The sequence below is a fragment of the Dipodomys spectabilis genome, unplaced genomic scaffold (genome assembly GCF_019054845.1).
Source record: "Dipodomys spectabilis isolate Male_0828 unplaced genomic scaffold, ASM1905484v1 ptg000095l, whole genome shotgun sequence".
Taxonomy (NCBI): domain Eukaryota; kingdom Metazoa; phylum Chordata; class Mammalia; order Rodentia; family Heteromyidae; genus Dipodomys; species Dipodomys spectabilis.
Genome location: NW_024870772.1, coordinates 20,639,316 through 20,655,013, shown reverse-complemented (window position 1 = coordinate 20,655,013; position 15,698 = coordinate 20,639,316).

The following is a 15,698-nucleotide window of genomic DNA, read 5'->3' as shown; positions in this document are numbered from 1 at the left end:
TGTTTCCTAGAGTTCTGGCAAAGAGAGCACATTGTCTAGCTTAGCAATATAGATTTGTTTTCAAGGACTCAAAGAGTAAACATGTCTGAAAGAGAAGCCATTGTATTTCTTTCAAAATACAATGGAAGCATGGCTCAGTAGTAGAGTTCCTGTCTAGCAAGTGCGAGTGAATTCAAGTGCTGTGAATTCAAATCCCAGTACCTCAAGAAAGAGAAAGAGACTGAGCAAGAGAAAGAGAGAGAGGACAACTTACCAAAACTGAAAAAAGAATGGGCATAGTAATTCATACCTATAAACCCAGCTACGGATTTCTGGAAGGCAAAAGTAAGGCGGATCATGATCTGAGGCAAGCCCAGACAAAATTGTTAAGATTCTTCCTGAAAAATAAAGCCAGAAAAGGATTGGGGGAATAGTTCAAGTGATAGCACTTGCCAAGCAAATGCAAAGCCCTGGGTGCAACCCTGGTCCTCCCAAGAAAAATAAAAGTGATTTAATTTTAAAAGAAAAGAAAAGAAAAATAATGAAGGAGAGATGAAGGGTCTGTAATATACTGTCATGGCAAAATCGTTAAAAGAAATGGTTACGAAACTAGAAACGGAATCCCAGGTGCAGTGGCTCATATCTGTAATCTCAGCTACCCAGGAGATCTGAGGTAAGAGGGTCATTTGAGCCAGGAGTTTGGAGCCAACCTGAGGAACACAGCAGTATCTCATCCCTTAAAATAATGAAAATAAAATAAATAATGAAAATAATAAATAGTGACTCCATTTGACTTTAAAGGTTTTATGCGCGCACACACACACACACACACACACACACACACACACACACACACACACACACACCCATACTGAAAGGTCAAAGTGCTAATGATAAACATTTAAAAGTTGAAAAAAAAAAAAAAAGAAATGTGGCCTCATGGCCTTCCCCCTGTGTTCATCGTCTATTTCTTCCAAGGGCCCAGCACCAGTAGCCTGTTAAGTAAACAAGCTCCACATCCAGCCTGGTGCAAGCTGCCATTGTGACTGGGTAGCAGACAGGAGTGAGGAGTGAATTCTGGCATAGAGACCACTGCAAACCTTCTGGGACTCTTCCCCACTCTGTAGCACCACACTCTACCTCCTCTTCACCCAGAAAATGTAGGATGGCAGCCTTTGAAGTAATGGTCAGTAGGAGCCAAATAACTCCAGGCAAGAAACACTCATCTCCCTAAGAACTTAACCTTCTGGAATCTGCTAACTCCGAATGTCTGGAATTCCTGATGCTTTGCTTTGGCCTTACAAACTTTTTCCTTCCGAGATTTATTGCATCTCCAGCATAAATATTTACAGTACCTTAATGCCATCACTCCACAAATATTTATTAAGCATCTTCATTAGAGACAGAAAAACTGTAGCTCTCTCTGGGATCTTTGTTGACTTCTTTGCCCCACTATCCCTAGGCAGATTCCAACCATGCTTCTGTTTGCTTAAGGGAAGCCCTTCAGGTGACACACGGAGGAGGAGGGGAGGGACCTATACTGTGGACTCAGTAGAACCAGCACTGAATGGTGCTGGGTGGGGGGTGGGGAGTAGCTCTGATGGGTGGAGTGGATTCAGGAGTGTCGTCATAGCCACAGCAAGCTGCTTACACAAGCAACTGCATGCAGAAGGCCAGTCAGGGAAGAGGTTGTAAGCACGCTGATGTATATAAAGCTGATTGGCAAGTTTTAATACTGATATTAGGATTTCTGTGAAAAAAAACATAAACAAACACCAAAAACCCAGACCCATAGGAGATATACAGACATCTAAGAAGTGATTTGTCATGCAGTCAGGATGTCCCCATGATCTATAGAAAGGTGGTCATGTAATTCTGGACAAGTCTAAAGACCTGAGAACCAGGGTGGGAGAAGACAGATGTCACCAGCAAGAAGAGAGAGCAAATTCTTCCTTCCCCGGCCTTTTTGTTCTGTTCAGACCCTCAAGGGATTGGATGATGCCTGCCCACCCACGGGGCCATCTGCTTTACTTATCTACCAATTCAAATGCTAATCTCTTCCAGAAACACCCACGAAGACACACCCAAAAATAACAGTTCACCAGCTCTGTGGGCATCTCTTAGTCCAGTCACGTTGATGCATAAAATTAACTACCACGAAGACATTCATTTCTTCCTTTACTCCACCCTCCATTTGTAGCTAATGTGTTCTTGTAACTTCACTGTGGACTATGTACCTTTGAATGCTGTAAATTAGCTTTCACTGCCTGGAAAGAAACAAGAAGGCAAACAACTGGAATCTAGAAAATTCTACATTGAGGGAGTGTAAAAGGCAGTATTGGAGACAAGGAGGAAACAGCAACTGACCTGGAGGGGCAGGAGGGAAAGGGTACAGGTAGAAGGAAGCAACTGTAAAAGTAGAACATGGTGAATTAACTAGCAAGGCCTGCTCTAGGAACTAGGCCTAGTGGCCAGAGTTAAGGCTGCTCACACCAGAAGAGGCCAAAGACATGGCAGGCAGCAGTACCTGGGAACTACCAAGAGAGCTGACCTGGCCCAGGCATGAATGTGTTGAATCTTGTTTTCAGAAACCTGAGTTGATTGGTGGGCAGGTGGATTGGGGATACAGGAATGGGTAGGGAGTAGTGGCTGACCCTGCAGCCCAGTGATCACTGGGGAACCTGTAGTCACACGTAAGTGGTGTCTCTGTGAGGAAAGAGTGGATCTGAGACACATGTAGAAGCAAAATGGAGGGTAAGAGGTGATAAGTAAGGAAACTGCTGTGCTGGGCAATTTGCTCATGTGAGAGCAAGACGTAAACAGGTTTGAGTTCCTAAGAGACACCTTAAGGAGAGCACAGAATCCACTGGACGGCTGGTTGTTGGGATGTGCAGTACAAAAAATAGGGGGGAACCGGAGCTAGTGCTGAGCTGGCAGATAATGACAGCCTGATGAGGAAGACTTGCTGCAGAGCTGGGCAACTGGGTCTATGCCAGAGCCAGTCCTATGACCCTGAACAGTCCATCTTTTCACCATCCACCTTGTCTCTGTGCCTCAGTTTCCTCATCTGCAGATTCATAATAGGTCTGTGACAGAGATTAAATGGAATTGTATGCATAGGTGTGCTCAAAGCATGTTAACTATTGCTACATGTATTCAGACTCTTTAGGGCTGAAGCTTTATGGTAGATGGGATGGAAGAGGGGGAGAGAATTGGAGTGAGCAGGAAAAGGCCTGGGGACAGCTGTAACACTGAGCCTATAACAATACTTTTTTTTTTTTTTTTTTTTTCCAGTCCTGGAGCTTGAACTCTGGGCCTGGGTGCTTTTTGCTCAAGGCTAGTACTCACATGTACTACATGGACTCACAGCTCTATTTTCAGTGTGTGCACGGATGTGTGTGTGTGTGTGTGTGTGTGTGTGTGTGTGTGTGTTTGTGTGTGGTTAATTAGAGATGAGTCTCCTGGACTTTCCTGCCCTGGCTAGCTTTGAACTTCGATCCTCAGGTCTCAGCCTCCTGAGTAGCTAGGATTACTGGTGTGAGCCACGAGCACCCAGTTATAACAATGCTTTCTTGCTCTACTTCTAGATGGCCAATTGTTTTAAAAAAATCTCAAAGTCAAGTCCTTACCAGACCTATATGTGTGTGTGTGTGTGTGTGTGTGTGTGTGTGTGTGTGTGTGTGTAACAACTTAGTTTTATGAGCAAGCCAAATTGAAATGTACATTTTATGTTTCTCAGGGAGCAAAGTAATGATGTAAACACCATATAAGGCATACTTAAGACCTGTGCAAGCCATGGTTATGCCCAAACCTGGCTGGTAACTGACTGTGTGAGTAGTTAACTATATTCTCTGAGCCTGAATTAGTTCACCATAAAATAGTCAATGGGATCAGAAGCATTGTTCCATTTTCTCCTAAAAGTCTAATTCCAAAGCAACAAATATAAGCCTGATAGATAGATCAGATAATAACTTGATAGATCTGAGAATCAAATAGTGGGTCTTCTTTGAAAGCGTGTACATGCATGGGCTGGGAGAAAGGCTTGGTTCACAGCAAGCATGAAGTAAAAGCAGGCAGGGAGGGGACAGTGTGGCTAAGTGGAGGACACATAGGTCTGAGAAATGGCTAGCTGGGGTTCTTTCCTGGGTTCTGATGCCAGATCAGTCAGAGGGTTCCCAGCAGGGAGGCTCAGCTGTCAATCAACAGTGGGGAGAGGGTGTAAGTCTTAGTGTGCCACACTCTTGTGATCACAGCACAGTCTCTGCTCTGGTTCTGTGTACAATCTGTCGGTGAAATGGGATATTGAATCCGTTTCCATAATGAATGAAATGATTCCAAGACCAAGGGTGAGCCACTCAACTTCACTGAGCTGCAGTTTTCTCCACTATAAAATGGGGATGCAAATGTGTGATTAGGGGCATTATGAGGGTCAATGTACGCACATGGCTTTGTGTTTGCATGGGGTGGCATTTGCAGAGATCTCTCTAGAGCAAAGATTATTATTATTTATATATTTATTTATTTTGTCAGTCATGGGGCTTAAACTCTGGGCCTGAGCACCGTCCCTGAGCTCTTCAGCTCAAGGCTAGCACTCTACCACTTGAGCTACAGCGCCACTTCCAGTTTTCTGGTGGTTTATTGGAGATAAGAGTCTCACAGACTTTCCTGACCAGGCTGGCTTTGAACCATAATACTCAGATCTCAACCTCCTAGAGTAGCTAGGATTACAGGTGTGAGCCACTGGTGCCCAGCTTGGAGTAAGAATTATTAAATGAGGACATGGAGCCAGAGGATAGAAGGATAAAAAAAAAAAAAAACAACAGTAAACGAACCTCTAAACTGCACACTCATGGCCCTTGATGCTTGTTAGTTGTAGGTTCAAATTCTGTTCTGCACTTCCAAGCTGTCAATATAGGAAGGAAATAAGACCAATTGGAAACGATCACTTCCGGCTTAAAATTTGTCATTGTCTTCCTTTTGCTCTTAGCTAAATCCCAAACTCCTTGGTTTGTCTTACACCCTCCTCTCTCGCAGCCCCTCACCACCACCATCCCAAACTCAGAAGCCGTCTGTGAGCTCTCTCCCATCTCTTGCCCTGTACTCTTCCTGACTATCCTTCCCAAGCTGCTGGTCTATCATCTCCTCAGCGTCCCAAAGTGCTGGACAGGAAAGAGATCCTCAATAAACATTGGTGGAATGCATGGATCTACTGGAAGTGGAATGGCTTTCTCTGTTCCCAGGATCCCCCTGGGGACAGACTGCACATCCCTGGCCTGGCCTGGCCCATTGATGACACAAATGATCATCTGAGACAAACAAACAGGCTGCTATGCAGGACTCAATGAAGAAAGCCATTAGAGGTAAGAGGCCAGGAGGGAGTTTACTGGAGAGGGAGTGAGGGAAGATTAACTTGGGGTAGGAGTCGGTTTCTCATTACCACACCATGTAAGGTACACCTATACAAATTAGCAAGATTTTTTTTTTTAATCAGCAAAAGGTCAAAGAGAAAATATAGCTCAAACCTGCAGACCCAAGACACATTCTAGGACAAAGGTCACAAAGGTAACCATTGAATAGTCCTGAATCATCCAAAGTGTAGACAGATAACAGACAATCAGACCTCATCATTCTGAACTTTGAGATGTACTGATGTGAGAAGAAGGTATCATAAATCTCATGGTAAATGGTTCCAGAAAAATCATAGCAACCTTCCTACACTGACATTTCACAGATAGAGAAAGTGCCAGTGGCTCTCCCAGTCTCTGTGTTTGTGTCTTCCCCTCTTCCTTTTCTTTCCCTTCCCCCTCCCTCCTTCCCCTCCTCCTTTCTCCTCTCAGAAATAGCAAGAATATGTCCTTTTCATACATTATCCACAGCATCTGTTCCAGAATTTTCATGTCATACTCACTTGCTGAATTAAATTGGATTCAAAGAATTGAAGGTACAGTTCTCAGATGTAAGTAAGATATGCTAAGCATGATGATGTAGGCCTGGGTTGCAGGCAATTTAAGAAGAATTATCTACTTTTTTACTGGCTCATAACTAAGTTATCCAGAATCTATATGAGAAAAGAATTAGGGTAACTCTGTGCAGTTAGCCTTCTGTGTCTGCAGGTTCCTCATCCACAGACTCAAAGAATGATAGACTGAAAATATTTGAAAAAAATTGTGTCCATACTCAGCATGTGTGACCTTTCTTCCCACTGGGGTTCTTCCCCAAAGAACACAGTATAATGACTATTTAGCATTTGCATGTGAATAGGTATGGTAAATAATCTAGAGATTATTTGAAGAATGTGAGAGGGTCCCTTTTATCTAAGGGACTTGAGCAAGTGTAGATTTTGGTATCTTTGGGCACATGTGATAGTACCTCTCCTCTTGGTAACAGCCAATCTGGACTAGGAGGTATGCTCTGGGCTTTCATATCTTCTACAGAGGTGATAGAGAAACCCAGATTGCCTCCGGGAAAGGGGGAATTAGAAGACTTTTGAGTTAATATGATGTAAGAAATGACTAAAGTATGGTTCTACTCATGGCCTTTCACCTGGCCTCCAAACTAGACCTTGCTCTACTTGGAGTATTTGGATTCTCACTCTCATCAATGCCTCAATCCAATGCCTCTTTGATCCAGGCACTGCTCTGTGTACACTGGTGTCTCCAGCTTTAGTTCTGGTGTCTAGGAGTCTCCTTCATACTCTGCTACAGCCCTTCTTCCAGGCCAGCCTACTCACCTCCATCCCTTCACCTACATAGCTCTCTGGGTGAGGTGTTATTGTTGAGACAGGGTCTCTCTATGTAGTCCTGGCTGGTCTCAAACTCATGGGCCTCCTGCCTTAGCTTCCTGAGTGCTGGGATTAATGAGGTGAGTTTTCTAAACTTGTGTCACTCCCTGTTACAATCTTTAATAAATATGGACAGAATCATCATTTGACTGAAGACATTCATGATTTGGTCCAATGCCACTGTGGTAACGTTTTGTTATTTCCCCCTTCACAAGCAGCATAGGGTCTGGCCATACCATGTGACCAGTAGTCCCTTTGGACGCCAAGCACTTTCTCATTTCTACCCATTTGCATATTGGACTAGAACAGAAAATCAGTTCAAAATCACTTGTACAAAAATAGAACATACCAGCATGAAGACAGCATATACCAATGAGAGCTTAGATCTTGAATGTCCAAGTGTTAAAGGTTGGTTCCCAGAGTGTTGTTATTGGGAGTTGGTAGAACCTTTAAGAGATGCCCTAAGGTCATTAACAACGTGTCTGAGAGTCCCTGGCAATGTGTCCTGCAAGGATGTTGCAGGATCCCACTCCCTCACTCAGTCTCTCTTTGGCTTCTTGACCATAAGGTGAATGATTTTACTCTGCCACACACTCCTTCAACGATGTGCTGCCTCATGAGAGGCCCAAAGCAATGAAGCCAACCAATCATGGACTGGAAGCTCCAAACTTGTGGGCCAAAATAAACCTTTTCTCTTCATCAATCAGTTATCTCGGGTGTTTTGTCTTAGTAACAGAAGACTAACACAATGCCCAAGTAAAACCTAGCATGAAATGTGAAACACATCCTAGTAAGAAGTCTCTTCTCTGTCCTAACTTTTTCCCAAGGAGAATATCTAGATGGCAACCCAATAGCTCTGACTTTGCATCATCTCCATGCCCTGAATTCTGAGACAAAAACTAGTTTTTATCACTAGCAGATTTCCAGAGAAGACTCTGGGGGTGTGGCGGGCATTGGGGCACACTCTAGCTACTGCAGTAGAGAGGAACTCAGCACTATTCAGATCTCACAGGAGTGACATGGAGTGAAGGAAGCAGAGAAGCAGCTCCCCAAAGATGCTGGGGCTCAGCATCTCCTTGCTTATCAGCCTTCTCTCACTCTCCTAACTTTCCTCAAGAGTCAAATGTTTCTACCAGAAGAATTTGTGAATGATTATATGCCTTTCCATCCATAAAGAATGCTCCTGTTTAGCTGACCATCTATCCATCTGCTGTTTAGATATGCCCCCCGCCTTCTCCCCTGGTTTTAATGTGGCCTGAATCACCAGCATCCTGAGCTCTGTTTTATAGGAGTGCTTGGCCAGTGTGTTTCATAGGCAGATGAGAATTCCTCAGTATCAGACAAGAACTGGATTCTTTATCCCTCTCACTGATTTCCTGCAGGTTCCTGGGAGCTGGCTGCCTCCTGGCTGAAGGCTCAGTCCTCTGTCAGCAAGTCTTGTCCATCCACAGTAGCTGGGTTCTAGAAGCAGCTGCCTTCCCTCTCTCCTTCCATGCTTGTCTTTCCCTTCAGAGCCTCAGCGGTCTACTTCTCTCACTAGTTTTCCCTGCCCCTGCCTACACCTTATAAACAGTTCCTTTATTAAACTTTCTTCATACTGCCCAATCAGGATACACTGCCTGGTTCCTACTGAACAGTCTTCTGTTCAGCCCTACTGACCCAGCGTCCAACTCAGTACCTTTTACACCATGAGCACTTCATAAATCCAGGAATTAAGGAACGATTAAGCTTGGACAGAGAAATATTAAGCTCTATGTGGAAAATGGACTAGAAGAGAAACTTTCAATATTTTTTTAAACCAGGACTCATAGAATTTATGTGCATACCTCTTATACACACACACACAACACACACACACACACATACACAGTGGTTGTGAAGGTTTGGGAAGCAGTTCTATGTGGGATGCACTGTGATATTTTCTATTTTGGTCTGCTCCATTTCAGTTTTCAAATCAACTTCTCATTGTGGTCTGTAAAAAATGGTTTCAAGGCATGCAAATCATAGCTGGCCATGGCTTAAAAAACCATGGCCCGGTCACTTTCAGCATTCACCCCTTTTCATTTTGGAGAGGCAATTCTAGGGCACAATGGATGAGGATGGAATAATGTCACAATGGGAGCTGGTGTCGTTGCTTTGAGAAATTGTAGAATTCTTGCTCTGAGTTAGCTTCTTTTAAGGTTTAACCTACTTTGAGACTCTAATTTGAATCACACTGCCACACTTCAGATTCAGAAAAGTTGATGTCTGGGAACCACAGGCTCCAGAGTGAACCTGACCCTGAAGAGGACAGCCATCATGAGGGCTTTCCCAGTGGTCCTTCCCCCCGCTGTGTCCTGTTCCCTCCAGCAGCTCCTCTCAACAAAAACATTGCCGATTGTCTGCTTACATGCAGTGAGGCCAAGAGTACAACATAGGTCTGCCTGTTTCACCTAGGCCATTAATTCCATTTGCAGCTGCGTAGTCCCAAGTTTCAAACTCAGCACACATCTGTGGTCCTGTCCCCCTGCAAGCATTATATGATTCTATCGTGCAAAGTAAGTTTTATGTTCTCTAAAATCAAGTCTCCTCTTCTACTGGCCATCTGTCATTGTCCTGAGAACCAAACCACAAGGCTAGGGGAAGAGCATAGAAATGGTCACAGATATTACTTAGCTACTAGTCAGAATCCAATCCATCAATTCCATCTTCACTCAGGCAGCAAGCACCTCCCTAAAGTCTCTTGAGACAAAGGCAGAAAAGCCTAGGTGTGTGTGTGTGTGTGTGTGTGTGTGTGTGTGTGTGTGTGTGTGTGTGTGAAAGAGAGAGACAGAGACAGAGACAGAGGGAGAGATAGAGAGAGAATAGATATGCTTTGGCCTCCAGCTTCTTGGAACCTTAATGGGATGTACAAATCCATTCACCTGCTCATTCACAGGTTGACAAATGCACACTCTATGTACAGTATGTCAGAACAAGAAAGACAGCAGACAAAACAGAGACCCATCCCTACCATCATGTTCTAGTAAGGGAGACAAAACAAAATCAAACAAGTAAGGTTACAAGAGACAGAGCTCAGCACTACGCAGAAAGTGATCGTGCAGGTGACGGCACAACATGAGTGTGTGACTGTTAGTGTCATTTTGGTGCCAGTGGTGGTTTCTGGAGAAGGTGACCTTAGAGGAGAGAGATGATCAGAAGAAAGACCAGAGCCTGAGACAGTAGACACCTGTATCCTGAGGAGATGTTGAGGCCAGAGCCTGAACTATAATGGTCTGAGCTGAGAGCTTGTGTCAGCACACAAGCTGATGCTGTGTAACACATATGTCCAGACTGCAGACAGGCTTGCCAGATGAGCAAATCTGAAAAGGACTGCTATGGAGAAAAGGGTGACTGCTGGCCATGGCAGAACCTGTCCCCTCCCTCCTGCTAGCATGGGTTTTTTGTTTTTAATCAAGCCCAGACCCCAGGAAAAGGTGATGTTGTCATCGTTATCATTGACATTGTCCTCCTCCTCCTTCTCCTCCTCCTCCTCCTTCTTCTCCTCCTCCTTCTTCTCCTCCTCCTCCTTCTCCTCCTCCTCCTCCTTCTCCTCTTCCTCTTCCTCCTCCTCCTCCTTCTCCTCTTCTTCTTCTTCCTCTCCCTCCCTCTCCCCCTCCTCCTCCTCCTTCTGGAGTTTGAACTCAGGGCCTGAGTGCTGTCTCTGAGCCTCTTTGTGCTCAAGGTTAGCGCTCTACCACTTGACCCACAGCACCACTTCTGGCTTTTTCTGAGTGGTTTATTGGAAATAAGAGTCTCAAGGACTTTTCTGCCTGGGCTGGTTTCGAACCATGATCCTCAGATCTCAGCCTCCTGAGTAGCTAGGATTACAGGTATGAGCCACTAGGGTCCGGCATGATGTCTTTTTTGCTTCTTCTCTCCCCTCTGCCTGTCTCTGTTCTTCCCCTCCAAGGTCAGAGCAGACGAAGGACAGGAGAAAAGGCAGACCTTGCCCACACCCAGCCTAGGCCTTGGCCCAAAGGACAGAGTTACTTTTCTTTCCATAGACTTTCGCCAAGCTCGGGGCTGGCTCAGGACTGATGTTCCCTGGAGAACTCAGGCCTCAGGTAACTCAGAGGCCCACGGGTGGTCAACCGAACCATGGTGGAGGGGCTCCTGCATGCATGGTGGTTATTCCTTCTGAAGAGGAGGGCTGCTTCCTATTGATTGGACTAGATATTGTGTATGAGAGAGAGAGAAAGAGAGAGACAGACTGTCAGACAGACAGAAAAAATCAGAGAAACAGACAGAACCTTCTGCATAGTTTTGGGGGATTAAATGAGCTGACATGCTTGGAAGAGTCCTGTGGTCCTGACCTGGGCAAGAGCTCCCTTATCTGATGATTCTCCCAGAAAGCTGCTTCTGCTCACCTTCTCCGCACCTCATTGAATTTTCACCTTTAAATAATGCAGCTACTCTGTGCAAAGGAACATAATTCCCTGTGGTAGCCTGGCAGACGATGCTTAGAGATCTGGTTGGCAAACAGGCACACAGTTGCTGGCTGTGGGTGGTGAGTGGCTCTCCTGGCTACTTAGGAAGCTGCTGTGTGCTGCAGTCTTCCCAGGCTGGACCAGCAGCCCAGCACACCATCTATAAATAAATCATCTGGCCTTTAAGCCAGGCCTCACCTGTGTATAACTCATGCCTGTCATCCTACCTACTCAGGAAGCTGAGATCTGAAGATTGAGGTTTGAGGTTTGGAGCCAGCTATGTCCTGCCCCCCCCAAAAAAAATTCAGTGAGACTCTTACCTCCAATTAACTAGCAAAAAGGTCGAAGAGGAACTGTGGCTCAAGTGTAAGAGCACCAGTCCCAGTGTCTGCAGGTGTGCATGCACACACACACACACATACACACACACACACACACACACACACACACATCATCTGGTCTCATGTTTGGCAGCAAGGAAACTGCTTCCCAGATGTGTGAGATTAAAGGTGCACCTTGTGGCCGCTAGAAAGGATGGTCCTTGTCATTCCAGACCCCACAAGCTCCCCCCTCTCCCATGGTGGCTTTAGAACCAAACCTGGAGTCCCACCCCCATCTGCTGATTTACAGTCCAGACCATCACAGAGAATCTTCTGCTTAGCATTTAAAACTTCATTTCTCCTCTAGTTTCCAGACGAAGACTGACCAGGGGCCGGTTGGAGGCTGTAGGTAGCAGGCTGCTGCTGCATTGGCACGCCCAGCAATCGGCTATCCCTGGCACTGTCTCTGTCCTTTGCACCAGCGGTGGTTGACTGATAATATTCCTCCATCTTTGCACCAAGAAAAGCAAATATCCCCAGCAAATGCTGTTTGCACTTGCTCCAGATCCTCTGGGCTCTGTGTGTGTGTATGTGTGTGTGTGTGTATGAGTGAGAGAGAGAAAGGGGGAACCCTGCCTTGGGGGTGGAGACACTTTGGGTATCAGACACAGCCCTGAAGCTTGAAGAGGTGCTGATGCTCAATATCACGTGCAGAACTTGCATTTCAAACTTTCAAAACCAGAGAATAACTAGTCTTGTCACATACAGAGAGCAGCAAGGATTACTGCTTAAAGAGGAAGAGGAGGGAAAAGGTAGGAGGGAAGGAGAAAGGGAGGGAGAGAGAGGCATGAAGAAACATCCAGTACTCCTAAGGGTTCCCTTGCTGGGCAGATGCACAAACTATTTGTTCAGCTGGCAAATCGTTTGCCTGGCTGCCCTGTGGAAGGCCATGAACCCACTTCCTCCTGCCACAACTGGTTACAAAGCTCAAGCTGGGTGGTTACATCAGTGTCGTTCACCTCGCTGCCCCTGGGGGAGATGCCCAGCTTGGAAAGCAGCCCTAGTCTTTTCCAACACAAATAAGCTGTAATCTGAGGGAGCAAGCTTGACGCTAGAAAATGGAGAGCAATTTCTAGGGACCGATAGGTTTCCCATTGGAATCTGCATCTTTCCAAGAGCTAGGCCTTGGTTCCCATTCAGGTTTGCAGACCAGTCTGGGAGATTGTCCCTGAAAAAAAATGTTTGGTGATTGTGACAGGGAATGGCCCCAAGTCACTGAATGTGGCAGTGCGGTTCTTTGGCCAGGCTGCTTTGCCTGTTCGAAGCCCTTGCAAGAAAATTGAACCCTCCCCAGACCAGGGGGCACAGAAGCAAATGCCAAGTCTTCCAGCTTTCTTTGAGTACAGGACATTTTCCCAAGTAGGCGTCCAGAGGAGCTAGCTCACACCAGCACCGTGGACATATGTTAAGACACAGGCACTTTTTTGGATCAAGTCATTGATGGAGCAGCAAACTTGACTTCTTCAGGAGCAAAATTCCATTGTGTTGTAAGCCTCAGGGGTCCAAGGAGCGGTCAAGAAGGGGGTCAAGCTATGTCCTGTGAGGCGACTGTGCTCCTGGACCCTTTTGCAGCCCTGGGCCTGGGGCCTGGGGCCCGGAAAGAGGTCAACTGGGCTTGCTCTGCCTTGGGGAGCTCTAGAAACAGTTTTTGCATGGGACAAGAGCCTTTCCCTAAATCTTTCTCTCTGGCAATCCTATTTATGTCTTGCTGCAGAAATACACAGTGGTGAATATTACTATTCACACCAGAAATAGACCTTTCCCAGGTTCTCGCACTTCAGCTCATCCAATGTTTTATCAAAATATTAACAGCCAGATGGAAAACCAGAGCAAATAAACCCTCTGCCCATAGAGAAACAATAAAGACCTGACAACTGGACCTGTTTCTATTTCCTTCTAACCCTGTTTGCCCCTGGGAGGTTGCAGCCCAGAGATGCCTGAGAGGCTGGGATGTGCACAGGCCAAGCCTGCACCTGGCTGAGAAAAAAAAATGGGGTTGGTGATTTCTGATACATGATAAAATGAATTTCTATACTGTCAGAAAACCCCTTCCTTTTCTTCTTTCCTTTATTCTCTTTCTCTTTTTCTTTCTTCCTTTTCATTTTCCCTCAGCCTTACTTAGGTGTAATAACAAAAAAGCCTGTATGCTTTTAGGGGGATATGATTCTATTATGTAATTTGATAAAGTATAGAATTATGTTAATCAAGTTAATACAGCTACCATATTGCTTAGTTATCATTTGTATGTGTAAAAGACCATTGGAGACTTGCTCTCTTAGCAAATTTCCAGGGTTCAGTACAGCACAAACTGACTGGTGAAGCCTGTCTCTATTCTCTTCTGGAGGAAATCTTAGGAGACTGGAATAAAATCAGAATGAAGCCTCTTGGACACTTCTGATCCTCAACAAACCCGGATTAATTCTGAGACTTGCCGAAGCTCCAGCTTTAGAAATTACTACAAACAACAGTAACAACACACAAAAGCATGGCACTGACAATAGCATATACCCTTGAACTTTTTCTCCACAGCTGGGCTGGATTGGATCAGTCTATACTCTCCTTGGACACTCATGGCAGGGACAGGATCTTGAAAATGAAGAAGTAGTTTTTTCTGTACAGCCTCATAGACAGTGAGTTGAGTGGCAATTATTATTGATTGCTAACAATGATTACATATGCAAGTAGTGATATATATATATATATATATATATATATGTAATTTGCACAGCATTTTTACAGTTTTTGAACAACAACGTTGCCTACATCCTATTGTTTGCTTCCCACAATAGCCCTGGGAAGGGTGGGATATCTTCAAGTAAGCTCACGAGCATGTTCACATCCAGAAGACAAAATTATGGTCAAACTCATCACCCAGACTTCTAGTCCTGAATTGTTTCTTCAATTCTGCCCTGCCTTCACAGCTTAGACCTGGCTGATGTCATATTTTCATCAAAGAATTGTTCATTCATTCATTCATGCATGCATGCATGCATTCATTCCTTTCATTAATACCTACTCAATTCCACACATTAGTTTCTGTCTCAGATGGGGAACCAGCTGACAAGAAGGAACAGCTTGTGCTGTGGCTGAGAGTGCAGATGTTCAAGGCTGGTTATTTAGGATTGAATCCCAGTTTACCTATCTTCTAGTTGCATAACCTTTCTCCATACCTTTTGTGGCTCAGCTTCCCTTTTTTGGGGGGCTCAGTTTCTTTATCTGTAATATAGATAATTATAGTGCCCATCTGAGGGAGATCTTGTGAGAATTAAAGTTCCTAGAAGTAGTAGCTTAAAACTGAACCTACCTTATAGAAAGGCTCAGTTCTGTTTCTTCTTAGTAAAGAGAGATTGCCTTATGCAATGAGCAATGGGCCTGTGAAACTACACAACTTCCTGGCTTCACCTGGGGACTGTTGTGATGACTGTATGACTTGATGTGCCCAGGACAATCTTAGGTTAGCCAGTGGGGTGTCTCAGTGGAATTGGTGGTGGTATTTCCTTTAAGTGTTTGTTGGCTTAGAGGATAAATTGCATGATTACCTTTCAGCAAGCTGGTCACCTACCAACTGTGAGCTGTGCACAACTCTAGATGACATAGAAACATGGTGAGATTAAATCAAGGGAAGGGACTGGCTAGAAAATGGAATTTAATACAATCACACAGCATACAGGAAATATAGTGAGTGGAAGATTCTGGCAGAAACAGAGCTCATCTAATAGATAACTTGATTTCTTATATTTTCTTGAAGATTGCCTGAGTCATGATTTAGTCTGGCCAAGCCTCCATGAATGGAAGTAAAGGGCCACTTCTGGAACAAGGTAAGAACTGCTGTCTGGGACTTCCCTTCCTTCCTATGCTGAGGTGACTTGATGAGTGAGAAAACAAACCTACACTGAAGCCTTGTGCAGTGAAGCCCTTGCCAGCCTGCATTAGATTTGTCTGCAAGAGAGGAAAATGCTGTCTTGTGAAGCCACTGAGGTTTCTTGTTACAGCAGCACAGCTCATTCTGTTCTAACGTTGAAATGAGCACTGCTGTACTCTGAGATCATTTTTCAAAAACACAAAAACACAACGATCTCCTCTTGGCTTTCTTCTAACCAAGCTGTTTCA